Source organism: Ischnura elegans, chromosome 6 (genome assembly GCF_921293095.1).
Source record: "Ischnura elegans chromosome 6, ioIscEleg1.1, whole genome shotgun sequence".
Classification (NCBI taxonomy): Eukaryota; Metazoa; Arthropoda; class Insecta; order Odonata; family Coenagrionidae; genus Ischnura; species Ischnura elegans.
In genome coordinates, this window is record NC_060251.1 from 105,206,984 (window position 1) to 105,222,627 (window position 15,644).

At 39.0% G+C, this 15,644-nt stretch overlaps 1 protein-coding gene across 1 annotated transcript in view; it reads left to right on the forward strand.

Annotated features, from left to right (window-relative positions):
• The first annotated feature begins 11,667 nt into the window (after nucleotides 1–11,667).
• The window catches only part of LOC124161306 (acetylcholinesterase-like), a 443,431-nt gene continuing 439,454 nt past the window's right edge, over nucleotides 11,668–15,644 (forward strand). The window contains exon 1 of the mRNA XM_046537615.1: nucleotides 11,668–12,583. The gene's annotated coding sequence lies outside the window, so the exon portion shown is untranslated. The remainder of the gene's footprint in view (nucleotides 12,584–15,644) is intronic.

Sequence of the window (15,644 nt, forward strand, 5' to 3'; positions counted from 1 at the left end):
TAGGAAATTTCACACGTAACCGTAATTACGGAAATTAAAAAAAACTGCATTCTCAAACAAAAAATATGAACACGTAGACATATATTTTAATATATTAAGTTTTCACTAAAAACGAAAACTTGGAATAGTTTTGGATTATCCCAATGGGAAACTGCGACAGAAGGCACTGACACCTCGAGGTTCGCTGTCGCCTTTAGGGTACTCGCATAGTGAGGAGGCAGAGATGGAAATAGAGGTAGAGATGGAGATTGAGGTGGAGGTAGAGGTAGTATCGCATAGTGAAGAGGTTTGCGCAAGCAGCTTTCCCATTGCCTCGACCACGATCCAGTATTTCACCGTGTGGCATCAAGTATAATGCTTATATAGTTAGTTGTAAAAATTTTACAATGTTAAGCGATAGTAGTGGTGATGGTAACGACATGTCATCAGCATGTAAGTGGTGGCTGAATGGTAGTTAAGTAATCGCGAATTCAGTGCCCATCCCATAAATCAAGATCTGGGAGAATATCACCATATGTATTTGCAACTTAAGTATTATCCAGACAAATTTCAGGAAAATATAAGGATGTCACATGAAACGGGCCTTGAACGCACCAATCACGGAGAAGCCTCCCGATATACCTCGCCACATACCGCTCGAAAGACAAACTCGTAAGTCTTTGAAAGCGGTCCCGCGCGACCTTTTGATGAACCGCGAGGTACACTTCTACCTCGACCTGCTCACTATGCGCGCGCCCGTAACACACAATGTATTTGTGTTACCTCGAGGTACCGCGACCTCTACCTCTATCGTCACCTCCACCTCTTACCTCCTCATTGTGCGAGTACCCTTGTGGAGAATTCCCATGAAGGATGGCAATCAAAATGAAACGCGCGTAAAAACGACCGATATTTAGCAAATTCTGGTGCATCATGTCCAATACGTAATTGAGGGATCGATCTCGAGCTTTCAGGTAGATCTGATTATAGCATTCGGCATAGAATATTTTGAATTACCTTATTCCCACGGGCAAAATTGAAGGAGCCTCGCAGAACGAGGGCTGCTTGTCCGTCTCATAGCTAGATGGACACAGTTAATACAAGTTTTTAAATTTTACCACCTTTTTGTCATAAAATTTTCAAGGATGGAACCGCTGAAAATTTTTCGATTTTGTAGTTTCTACCTCGTGGTTTCATGTGAACTCTTCCTCACTTCTTATCGCCGCCTAGACGTAGGCATAGGAAAGCACCGACTGTTCCACTGTTTTTACTGTTCTATATTCAAAACAAGTAAATTTTCAATGAATTTGTTCTTGGAGCAAAATGCAGAGAGAATGAGAATTATAATAAAACGTGAGGCAGGTAAATGTCACAGTTTCGATACAGAACAGTATAGGAGTTTCAAACTATTGTGGCTCGAGTACTGCCCCAGAGCAGAAAGAAAGAAGTCTAACCCGAGTTGCGAATCGAACAGGCTGCATTCCTTTACATTCCAACGACATAGTTCTGAGACACTCTTAGGGTTGATTCTTAACCACGCTGATGTCGGAATTCAATTTCCCCTGCCGTGGCATTGCTTCAGGGTCAAAACTATTGCCCATTATCCAAATTCATTACTCTCGAGGTTAAAACCACAGAGTAACCATATAAAAGTGCGATTTTTGGATATTCGTATGGGACCACGATTGAAAAACCGAAATCATATGAAAGGTCCGATTGGCTTACTTTGACGATAGAATGTGCTGCTATGTTGTTTATTCCGATTCGAAATTTCAGTTCCATTGGAATTAAAGCTCACGAATACGAATAAAATTGATATTATTGACATCTATTTACTAAGTATTTCATTTGTTAATTGTTGCCATTTTCTATGACAAAGCTGAAGTTAGGGTTTCAATTTAGCCTCTACTTTTGGTATTCCGCAGACTCTTTCAGTGCTATTGATAAATATTTACTATGAGTTTGAAGCTCAGGTATGCGCAGAGGAAAGTATGGCTGCTAAGTTAAGTTACGGCAGTGATGTTTCCAAACTAAACTTCCAAGTGAATTTGTTTCGTTCCGCAAGAAAAAAACGTCAACTTCCTATAAACCTTCATGGTTGTCTGAATTAATATCCCGACTCACCACCAGTTATACAACCACCAACACCGACAAATTTATAAAAATATATTTATTGATATGTAAAGCATTAACTGCAGTAATTTCAGCCTTCTCCTATCCAAAATGGAAAAAAAGAAGGGAAATTGGATTTTCAACCATTTTATGAAAAAAGTGAACTTCACGGTGTCAAACGAAAGGTTACCAAGATGTACGTGCACAATATTTACTATCTTCGAAGTACTAAACCATAAAAATTTCAATATGACCTGCCGTTATATAAAACAAATTCTTCTGGGTTTTTCACACAGGTTATTACAACGGCGAGACTGAAAGCCCGAATCATTGAGACATCCGGATTTAACACCCGAAAATAATTTACCCTAGAAGTACTTCACAGAACAAGTAACTTTGTGAACAGACACGCGCACGAGTGCAACGTTATATGCACCAAAGATGAAATTCGCCATGAAAAAATCATTTCGCTTACAATTAGACAGGATTCAAACGCGGATCTCCCGATTATCTGCCAGGTATGCTGCCAGTTACACCACCAAGTTATCTTATTGTATTGTAGTACAAATATCAATAGGTTTAAACATAGTACACATGGGTTTCTGAAGAATGCCTCCTTAACCTCAAGTTGAATTTCTTTTATTTATATTCATGTTATTAATTCTTATTATTATAATTGTTATTGTTATTTTTATTGATACATATGTGAATAAATGGCAAACTAAATTTAGAATTGTGCTAAATCACAGTGTTATCCTAATGTTATGGTTCCTTTAAAAAAATGTTTGTTTGACATACTTAATTGTCATAACGTATTGTCACCTTAAATTCTTGTAATTAGTATGTTATATCTAAGTGGGATTATTTATTTTTTTTTTGAAAATATTGTATTGTTTTTTTTGTGCTCTTGACGATCTGCACTGGTTACAATTGTCTGTAATTATATTTATTTACTTTTTTACTTCTATTTATCTACCAAGATGGAAAAGTAGAAAGCTGTACTTTTATTTTCTCATGGGCCCCAGTGCCTACGAAAATAAACGACATTATTATTATTTCAAGGCGAATCTCAGGCTGAGTCAAACGAACAAGTGCTTGGTGTGTATAACTTTGCACCCGAGACTGCGTATGACGTTACTTGTTTCATGCAGTGCTTTGGAAAACGTTCGTCGCGGAATAGGGTAGTTTCCTTCATCAAAGAAAACGAAAGGCATTGATTACAATTCGTTACCCATAGTTAGTGTATTCATAATATGTAAATTATTTGGTTTTAGAAATCCCAGTTTAGACGGATGTTGAAGGCCAATTGTAACCTCATTTGAAAAAGGCCAGATTGGCGCCCATGCGATGCCTCTCCACGTGACGTCAAAGGGACCTAGATGCCATACGAGCAGTGAGGAGTTTCGCATCGTCTGAGATTACCAATGCATGCATGAGGCACAGAGCTCAGGGAAACATCTGTTAATAATCACCTATTAAAACAGCTTATGGTCGGAAAGTTTCCTTCTTTTGATAAGGTATTAATAATCCTTATTTAAGCCAAGCGCTACATGGTAGCTGAGTACTCTGCTACCTGCTATAGCATCCTGCGTCGTACCAGCGCTCAAGCCTCGTCTCAAGGTCACCTCACAGGACGGCAGCGGGAACCAGAAATACGTCACACGGACTTTTCCCATCATTGCTACTTAGTCGTCGCATATTCGCGCGCTTGAAAATTTTCACTTTTCGTTTAATCGCGAAAAATAGATATCGTCATTCAAAAATCTAAGAGCATGAAATGCGTACTCCAGGAGTAATAATCTTTCGATTTAAGCAATAAAAAAATAATAGTAAACCACCCTATTGCGACAAATAGGGGTTTATTCTCCGGCAATGGCTTACGATCTCCGCCTCCTGGGCCACAGTATAGATTGGAGACGTCAACACGTTGTCCGTTAACCCAGTCTGAGATTCGCTTTGAAATAATACGGGTTGGTGGTTTAACCAATGGCGTACTTGACCGGCAACCGGGAGAACCAGGTTCGAATCTCGACTAGGCTAAATTTTTTCATGGAGAATTTCATCGTAGGTGTATATGAGAACATTTCACTCCCCTACAATTAAAACCGGACCCACATGACCCTATTGCCAAGCTTGTAAACTTAAAATCACGAAAACACGTCATCTCCTTCCAAGGAAAATGTTTCAAGAATGTAATTCGCACTCGCAAACCCTCTCCATCCCCACGGCATTTCCTTATGTAATTATTTTTCTCATTGTTTACCGTTTCATCTCCTCTTTCTCCGCGCTCTAATTTCCATCTTCCTTCCTCCTTAAACTTATTCTTCCTTTTTCTCTCTCTCTCTCTTCCATCCATACACGATTCAACTGAGCGTTATTATTATTTTTTCTTGAGAAAAGAGAACGAGAGAAGTTTTTGTTTGTTTGTGAAACACTCCCTTATCTCTTCCACGGCGTTGTGTGTCTCTTCCCTCGTTGCGTTGAGAGAGAGAGAGAGAGACCGAATTTTTTTGTGTGTGTCCCGAGAACCCGTCTTCTATTATAATCCCTCCCCCTTCCCTCGTTCAAACAGGCGTGCATCTTATCCCGATCCCCTTATCCTTTTCCCCCCTTTGTGCCCTACTCTCAGTCCGCTACTCCTCGTTTCCTTGCTACCCTTTTCCGCTCCAATGCCCTTCGACAATTTACGAGAGGAGACGCATAAGATAGAGGGGAAGCAAATGACTGTACCTCACTGGCACAAAATACTAGAGCATAGACTCCGTACGCGATTTCCCTAAGAGAACGCATGACTCCCTCCTGACCAGTCTCCGGCCACATAGCTAAGGATACGCGAAGTATATCAGTGAAGATAACCATAGTGATGATGAAGTTGCTTACCTAAGCTTTTACTGCAGTAAACATTTTGTACTGCGGTTTACTCCAGCAAGTGCGTATGGTTACAACAGATGGCAGTGACTATGCAGACCATGCAAAATATTTTTAAATTAATTTTCATTATAAATGTAATTTTAATAGTTTAAACATTACTAATTCTTACAGTAATTATTTAATCAATCCCCTGTGTGCTAACTTGCACTGCACGAGCCCTTGTTTGCATTGCAGGAGCGTGTTGAGTGGTTGCACTTTAATTGAAATTCTCTGCTCCACTTCTCTAAATGTAGTAATATCAGTCATAATTTTTTGAGATATTTATGTGTGTATAAGTAACATTCTATACAATTTTCATTTGTTTTCATTCAGTCCTTTTTTAGATTTGACCTGCTAAAATCGACGTTAGAAGGATTTCGGCATTGTTTGACAAGCTCTAGAAAAAAGGAGTGTATTCTCAGTGCTAATACTTACACTGCAAGTAGTTTTTTTTAAGTATTCAACTCAGAAATAACATTTTATTAGTGAGTCTCATTTCCTCAATAAAAATTTATGGCGTTAAAAAGTTAGTGTTGACAATTTTCCCGACTTTTTACGGAAAGATTTTGACTGACTGTATTTTATGATAGAAAAATTAATAAAATGGTTTACAAAAGTTCTCTTCATGATGAACACACTGGTTTTTTAAATTATTCTGATATCTTTTAAAATAGCTTCGAAATTAAACTTTATGCCAACCTCGCTTTTCATCAAAATTTGCCCACCCGCCTTTTTAAAAACGGCTGCCAAAAAAAGTATGCTGCCATCATTAAATATTTAATGTAATGATGCAGACCCTTGTCAGCATTTGCCTGTACCTCACATTTGAAAACTTTCCATAAAAATACTTCAGATATAAAAATTTAATGCATTATGCTAATGGTATAATTTAAGATGTTATACTCGGCATATGTTGACAAAGATCATCTCTATCTACTCTGAAAATTCTAAAATGATTAGATTAAGATTTAAATGATAAATTCGAAGCACAAAAGACAACGTTTAGATCAAAGAAAAAAGAACAAAAGACAACGTTTTGATCAGGTATGTAAATGTATGCGCTCCTTTAGTGTCTGAAAGGCTTTCGCGAAATTGTGCAAATTCAGTTCCACGCTTTAGGGTTTTTCACCGCGTTTCTGTTTCTGATGATAACAGTGTCGCAACAACAACGTTGCAGTTTGCGTCTACACAAATCTCATTCCCCTATTGTCGTTGTGTTTGTTTAAAAGATGTGAGATACTATATAGATAATTCAACCGATGTCCAAAGAGATAAAAATACCTCCCGCGTATTGTAAGACGCCGAAAACAGCCGTTACTTTATTTGTACCTAATTTGGTAAAGAAGCCTACTTCCCCAGCATACAGCCACTATTTGAGCTGATGAACAGGACCACCTAGCCACTTCGCATCAATTGTCCACTCCTATGACTATTTCATTCACTGACCTCCCTTAAATAATTGGCAGGAGAAGAGCAGGACATGAACGAGGAAAATTTTGGGAGATAGGAAGGGAGCTGCGTCCCACCACACAAAACATGAGTATCGCTCGTCCGTGTACGCGACTTTTCCATCCTTACCGCTCTAATAGCTACCATCAAATATTTCCATTTCACCAAAGCATCTCCGTAAAATACTTGACACCTCATGCACACTGAACAGTTAGAACTAAAATCTTCTGGTACTACCATATTTTATTTAGGATAATATAACGACACTTCAATAATAAGACAAAGATAGCAGGACTATATCGAAATAGTGACGTGGAAAATTTGCATAGTGTTTAATTTTGCTCCGACAATCAAATTTAAAGAAGCGAATTTGCAGAGTTGTGAGCATTTTTTTTATTCAATTGAGTTGATTTATTCTGGAAATTATCATTTTAAAAGCCCACCTATTGATTGGTTTGACCTAGATGCAAGTCTATTCTAATTTTAAGACTGCTGAATAATGATGGTGATATCCTTGTCGGTGCAGTTCAAATCGTTATATTTTTAGATTTCATTCCTAAACAGTGCTCAGAAAGGTGCATTTAATTGATTTTCACAATGATTGCTTTTTGCAGAAACAACACCTCTTTTTACCGCTTTCCGAAGTTTCCTGAAAATATTGCCTCCAACAAATTGGTGAATATATAAATTTGTCATAAATATCCAATTTATCCACCTGACCTAAGCTCGGAGACAGAGGTGTAAAGTAGGAAAAAATTTGAAACTGTAAAACTGACAAAAAGGACATAAACTTCAGTTAATATTTTAAGGCATTTGTACAAATAAATTTGACTGACCTTCATCGGTACTTTACATTAAAACGATTTTACCATCCGTTACTTCGATTAGTCGTACAGGTCGTTTATTGTGGCATTAATTTAAACAACTAGGAGAATGAATCCGAATTAAGATGTAAAATAATGAATATAATTATAAACCAGGATTTTTTAAGACTAAGCGAAGAATCTGAGCGGAAGTGTGGTTTTTTGGTGCGGAAAATGGACACTCAGGAAGCAGGACAAGAGAAGACTGGAGGCGTCCGAGATGTGGGTGTGGAGAAGAATGCGAAGTGGACGGAGAGGAGGAGGAACAACGAAGTGCTGGACATGGTGGGTAAGGAGAGGCAGCTTTTAGATGAGATACGGAGGAGACGGAAGGTATGAATGGAGGAAGTAATTAGCTAGGAGAGGATGTTGAACACGGTGTTAGAGGGTAGAATGTTAGGTAAACGAGAGAGAGGAAGGAAAAGAATAGTATTTTTAGATAGAATGAAAGGGAGTAGGCCTCACTGTGAAGGTCTGTACTTACTGTACTGACTACTGAAGGCCTTACAATTGAAGAGGGAAGTGCATGAAGTAGTAGAGACTGCCAGTGTATCTATCAAATACTCCATTAAAACCTATCTTTACCCTTCGTTGGTCGCGTGGCGTCTACCAGGCGTCAGGCCATCCTCTTTTCCCATATCGTATTTTCATAGCTAGGAAGTCATATTCCTTGTATCTTAATATTTAATGATTCTGAAATAGTCACCCACATGATTATATGTTTTGTCACATTTATGGAATATATTTTGATATTTTATAATTTTTGAAGTCTGGTAGACACCACGCGACAACTTGAGTTACAATACGTCACATGCTTACAGCTTCGTCACATTCATCGCAAAGTTTTTGAATACGTTTATAATTTAAACTAACAGCTATTTAAAGCATTAAAATTTGGATATGCGTCGTACTGCTACGAATTATTTATTGTGATCAATGTAACACCTGTTTAAAACTATTATTGCGAAGGATATACTATGGCTCTCAGATAATTTGAGTGAACTTTGGTGTATCATACATCATTTTCCCCTCTGCTATATACGTTTATAGTGGCTTATTACATTGATGTGGATGCATAACATTTACCGTAAATATACAAATAAAAATATTTTGGTTGCATTGAATAATTACTTTCCAATCTGATAGGAGATATTTTGGTTCAAGTTCAACTGAACGCGCTATCAATATGAAATGTCTCCTATATCAATAATTTCCCCTGTAGTCAAAATTATTTGTTAGGTTATCAGCAAAATCCGTACTTTGAAAAATATGTTTCCATTTACTGTGTAAATTAAACATGTTGATATCATTTCGATGAATAAAAAAACTGTAAGAAACGTCAAAATAAGTAGTATACAGTATTTATAAATACAAATATTTCCATCATTATTATGCATAAGTTTGTTGTCCGATCCTGAAACTAAGTATTCAATGAATGATTTATTGTAGTAAAACAGTTACTTCTTTCAAGCATTTTGTTTGACCATTCCAAAATGGTGTCTGTGAGACGTCAGACGACAAAAATCGTTCCAAAATGTGACGCGACTGACGGAGGGTTAATGCGTAGAATAATTTTATAATAAAACCTTTTACTCACCTAACGTGCCTAGATCTTCTCATGGAAAATTTTTCTTTTCGGTAGGATATTTTAGCAATAAAAAAGTATTTACTGCATTGAATGCACGGTGAACGAAAAGACGTGGGCTATTTTTCTTGTGTCGATTACTCGTATACCTTACATGTACGGAGGAGTTTTGATACACTGAAAGGGGGGGAGAGAAGTAGATTAAGAAGAGGGGGGATTGCCAGAGTATCTCCGAAATACTCCAAGGAAACTATCTTTATCGGTAGAATATTTGAGCAATAAATGAGTATCAACTCTATTGAATGCACGATGAACTAAAAGACAAAGTGGTCTATTTTTTTTCTTGTGTCAATTACCTGTACACCTTACAGTTTACAGAGGAGTTTAGATGGACTAAAAGGGAGTGGAGAGAAGTCCATGGAGGGACATTACCAGAGTATCTCCTAAATACTCCATGGAAACTATCTTTATCGGTAGAATACTTGAACAATGAATGAGTATCAAATGTATTGAATGCGAGAGGAACCAAAAGACAACGTCCTTGAATACATTTACTTATCCATTCGGTTGAACCCACTCCTCCCCACTTCTTTTCGGGGACAAGTTTGCGAAAGAGAAGTGGGGAAGAAAGGATGAAAATGGTATGGGGAGCGTAGGGATGAAGGAAGAAGGGAAGAAAGAAGAAGGAGAAATGCACCTCACACACACACGCTAGATCCACACTCCACATCCCTCCCTCTCTACCCCCTCCCCTCCACTCACACCACTCCCCCACTCCTTCCCTCCCCTCCACGTTCCTGTCCCCCAATTCCTCCAAACACCCCTCTCCCACCTCCCCTTTCCACCTCCGCCCTCCCCTCCCTTCCCTCCCCCCGCCTTATCGACCCTCATATATCGATCGCGCCGCGGGGGTGGGGGAAGCAAGGGTCGACTCCTGTCGGAGGGTGAGGGGTTGAGGCCGTGGGAAGTGGAGGGAAGGGAGGATGGTGGTATATGGGAAGGAAGGAACGAGGAACGGAGGGAGAAGGAAAAAGAGAAGAGGAGGAGAAATGGAAGATGAAGGACAAGGAATGGCGGGAGGCAGAGGGAAAGGGATAGAGTGTATGGCCAAAGAGGTGGGTCGGGGAAAACACGTTGGGGTGGGGGGTCGCGGGAGTTTTTGGGGGTGGGAAGAGAGGAGAGGAGAGGGGGGGGACCCACCACGCACTCTGCTGTTAGTTTCGCGACTCCACATTTCGTTTGCCGCATCGCGGGAAAAAGGAACTCTTCCCCCCACTCCCACAACCTTTTACAATACCCCACCTTTCCTTTCCATACACTCACCCCCCTTTACTCTCAAAATTCTCCCTCGCTCTACCCTCGCCTCGCCGAATCGGGATGCCGCATCGATACCTCGGACGTATCGATTTCGTGGTCAGTACAGGTAAAATCGAGGGAGTCGGGTTTGAATGGAACATTCGTTATTGTCGGAACATTTTCATTGCACCGATATTTCAGCACTATCGTAGCCAGAAAAAGGCTCCCGGAATATAAATAAGGATCTCAAAGAACTTTTAAAACATGATTATCTTTATGGGAGCTTGCTTATAAAAACGGTGGGATGCAACAAAAATAATGAAAGTATTATGACAGTATTTTAAATACACTTTTTAGGGAAACTCAACAATTTTTTCGCGGTTAAACTTAATTAATGTGGAGTATATCGTATTCTACATTAATGAAGATACACATATGTAGCATAGAAAGTTTCATAGAAGTAACATAATAAACGTATACCGGCAAGAAACATTCTCATAATTTGTCCGTAGAAACAGATGAGTGTACAGTATTATCTACAAGTATTTCCCTGGAATGCACTCTTTTCATCACCATCCCCTACTGGCGTTAAATTAATTCATGGCATGCAAGTGCATGGCCACAATCAATTCCTATCGAGAAAATGTTTTGCTCAGAGATGCCTCATGTATCTCTAGTTATAAATCAAGTGGTATTGGAGGACTGCACGAATACTTAAATGATAAAGCAAAGCCTATAATTATCATCACATAAAGTCCTTTTCTTATTGACCACATAAAATGATACATAAATGGGCATAATAAAAATAGAGGAAAAATGATTTGTAATACAATGAGTGCAACTGAATACAATAATAAGCGTTGATACGATGTAAAGAAATTAATATTTAAAAATGAAAGATATGCATATAATTTAACGTATAATTGGCGGGTAACTCAAATAATGATTTAAATAAATGGACACGGATGAAAAAAATGAACAAAATAATTTAGAGTGCCTAGTGCAACAAAAAACGTAATAATAATAAGTACTGATGCAACCTAAAAATATTATTACATAAAGATGAAAAATATGCATGTAACGTAGAGTGTAATAGGCAAGTAACTGACCTGAAATATAAGGAGATAAAGATGGCTTTCGATGTTTAAAAATCGATTAATTTCGTTGAATACCATGTGAGCCTTTTCGAAAACATCGATACATTGACCACTCGATGTTTTTCGTTCGATGTTACATCCCTTCTCCCAAAGCTTCCCACCCCACTCTGCGCCTCTGAACTTCCATCTCCACAGCCTTCAGCTCCTGCCCCGACCTCTACACCCCTACCCCAACTCTTTACTACACTCCCCCTCCCCTCCATCCCCACCCCCGTCTCCACTCGCCTCCCCTCCAAAATACCTCCCTTCCTCACCTTCCCCTCCGGATCGTGCGCCTGTTGTGAGCAAGGAGACGGCCACAGAGCCAAGACCGGGTTTGACTTCGGCGACGGTCGGACGTGCTGTGCGCGGTGTCGCTGCATCTCTTTGTTCTAAGGGGCCCTATCTCTTTTCGTCGTCGTCGTATAAAAAAAAACATCGCCGACTCCTCTGCCACGCGCGTAATTTTTTCACCCTTACGCCCGGGGAAAAAAACCTCCCCGCATTAATTTTTTTAGTTTTTTTTTTTAACTTTCAACTCCCACGAACCCTACAGTTTTTCACCACCGATTTTTTTTCCTCGTGTTAACCCTATTACATTCCTACTTGCCTAATTTACCCCACCTTCTCGAAGCCCTTGATTTGTTTTTTTTTCCTATCATACCCTCCAACATATATCCACTCTGCATCCTTACCTCGACGAAAAGGCCGGAGCAATGCGTGATCCCAGTGGGTGCGAGGGACAGGACACGTGAAACTAATTTTTCTCAAGACTTCAGCGGCCGATTCCTTATTTCCTCACTACAGTTGACGAGGTGGTTAAAGTTACTTCCGCGGAGGAGAGGAGCCGTACCAAAAAGTTACGCCACTCCGATCGGCAATTTTTTCCATCCCGGGCGTTTTTTTCTTCCCGAGTTTCCCCTTAGCTCTTCCCGCCTGCCTTCTGTAATTACGGTCCGGGGCAGAGCCGACGGAAGAGAAGGTGCTAGCCGCGGGACAAGAGACCTTCCCTCGCCGGACTCCGTGGAAGTCCTCCGCCACCGCTAGAGGGGGTCGGGAAAAGAGAAAGGAGGAGAAAACACTCTCTCTCTCTCTCAGACTTTCCCGAAGGTTTTTTCGCCTCCCTACAGCAGCCACTTCCCCTTTTGTTCCCGAGTGTGAAGACAGAGGAGGACTGTTGACGGAGAATTCGCCCGGAGTTTCATCGCCGGCCCCGACGGTGTGCCGAAGAGTTTCGTACGGAGGGAAAAAGGGTGAGTGTCTCCTCTAAATTTTATTCACTTCTCCTCTTTCTTCTTCTTTTCCTCTTCTCTTCCTTCACGCGCACACAAACATTGTTTCCCCCTTGTTTGAATTGCTCTCCGTCTCCCTCTTCGAGCGCCCTCCAGCGCCACCTCGCGCCATGGTGGTGAGGCGTGCGGCAGCGATTGTCACGGCGCCGAAGATTTTCCGACCCTTTCGGAAGGATTTCCATCTTCGAGAATTTTATCAGTACCATTAATATACATCGTGCCCAGAGTAATTAATCAAGCGACTTTTGGGAAGTTCCCACTCTTTCATATTTCTAATTATAGTCTTAATCAGCAGCACCATAATTAATCACCATGTGCAGGTATTTATAAATCGAGCAACTTTTTTTAAGCGCTTGAGTGCGTAAGAGTAAGTCATTATTCTCAAATCTGTCCCTTCATCCAATAAACCAATACCTGAAATTTCCCAATTCCGGGGGTCCCCCGTAATTGGGAAATTCATTAAACTTTCACACAAGGAAAATATTCAAGAGACTTGGAGATCTATGCTTTCTTCAAAAGGTGCACAGAAAACTTGCAGGAACTTATTCTAATTAGTTTGGGAAATTATTTTACAACGAAATTATCAGAACAAAACATTTTTATACTAAAATTAAAACTCAAATTATTCATAATAGTTACAATACCAATCTGAAAGTTAGATCATTATAACTTAGAAAAAAAAGCAGAGCAAACTACCAGAAGAAATTACTAAAATTACTAAAAGAAATAAAAATTTCAGGTACGCGAGCCGGCCACTTACAAATGACGGTTATCTCCCATTTCATAATTCTGTCCTGAATGCGCGGATATGACTGCATCCCCAATAGCAACGCCTTCGCATTCGTTTCGTTAAAATTTCTCGCAAGACCTTAAGTCAGGCTGTCGTAACCCGCGCTTCGGAATGTCTACTCGCGCAAGCTAAGTACTAGAAATAATTATTGAGAAACTGAGGCAGGAAAAAATAGTTCCTTAGGTGAAAAAGGAATGAGGTCGTGTTTCCGCATCCTCGACTTAATGTATTAGCAAAGGGGTAGTTTTACCTCCTCCAAATATATCCCAAATGTAATAAAACTATTTGAAACGTTAGGGAACTTTTAATTAAACATTGATCAATTCCAAAATGTTACAGTTTACAGCTTGAAAATTTTTTTTCCCACATTTGACACTGGCAAATTTTTTCTCTGCCACCAATGCCCCTCGTGGATGCTAGATTTCTCGAACCTAGTGCCTATCAGATTTTATTTTGCCTCTGCTGCTCGTTCATTGCTACAAACGGCGCCTAGAACTTCCAATCCTTTTTTTGGCCTTATTTGAATAATACCTTTAGCACAAGGTGTTTCGTTTTTGCTTTGGTTCAAAAAAGAAGCATTTCACTGATAAGAGAGATAATTTTTACACTGAATAGTAAAATTAAATTTAATGTATCTGGATCACTTTTACTATAATTTTAGGAGATTAATAATAATAATAATAATAATAATAATTTGTCTTTATTATACAAGCGAATTTAGAACAGCATTGTCCTCTCTTACAATTAACTTGTTAGACATTCACAAACATCCATGGCCTGGATGGTAGTCAAGCCACCCAGGCGGGATTCGAACCCGCGACCTCAAGGTTAGCAGTCGGAGACTTTACCCCGGCGCCACCGAGGCCGAGATTAAGGTTATTGAAACAAAGAATTAAACACATTCAATGAATTAACATGACATATTTTCTTATCAAGGCGCATAAATACAATTAGGAATGAAGCAAAATGCTAAGCATTTTACGCATGGTTTTAAATATTTACATTGTAATTCAATGTAAGGTAAGTTACTGTAAGTTTCGGAATCACAAAAAAATATTAATGCATTCGCACATGAAATAGACTTAAGTACCGCTAAATGGAAACGTAAAACACCATTAACCTGTATCACAAATGATTTTAAGAGTAAACGCGACTCTGTTGAGAAGCAAATTCAAATTATTTATATTACTATATATCTATATTATATTTATATTACTCATTCTTGCAGTGACGAAATTTTAGAAGCGTTTCCAGAAATTTCGCGATGATAATATTTTTGTGCGTGCAAAGAGCACGGTGTACGACGCTGCATATGTAAGAAATAGGAAAAGAAAATTATCTTTTCGGATAGGAAAAGAAAGACAAAGAAAATATAGATAGACTGAATATTTAAATGAAAATTATTCAAAAGCAGATGAATTGAAAAACCGGATGAAGCGTTAGCGTTATAACAAACTACGATCTCCATAAAGTAATTCTCACTTGCACAGAAAACACCATGCTCTGAAAATATAAAATATGAGTAACTCGATGGGAAGCCAAAACAATATAGTATCACAGCGAATGGAGCATTTGCCATTTTCTTTACTACTATAGTGTTTAAAATTAGTTGGCAGTATTTTACGAGGGCCAATGAGGTCATCTCTCATAATTTTCTTCAAACCACGATGAAAATTTCATTTTGCTATCAAATTACATTCAAGCAGTTATAAAAATATATTTTTTTACCGAAAAAGCAAAATATTTTTAGCACTACATAACTTCTGAGGAAGACAATCAGCTATTTCTTGTGTAACGAGAAAAAGAGGGAAAATGTGCAAACCATTGGGTATCTTTTCCAATACGATGAGTCTTCCATGCTGTGATGCTCATTAAAACTGATACGCTAACACATTCTAGCGTAAATTGATGAGGGAAAACGTTTGCAAAGCTTTGAGACAAATGCGGTGAGACCACATTAGTTCTTAGGTCTACCAATGCTTCGGAATGCTTTATTAGTGCTGCAATTCTTAATTCGTAATTTTTTTCATCTTAGGTATTTATTATTGAGGAATATTTCACCTTTATAACGGATGAAAGTAAGTAAAAGAAAGTGGGAATCACTTAGTTTTAAGCTCCTGTAGTCGTTCATAAAATGGATTTTTTGCTGCTGTGGGATACGATATTCTGACAATTTCTCATTCGCAACATAGGCTAATGAATACCTCGAAAATTTTTAAACTTGCGCTTCAA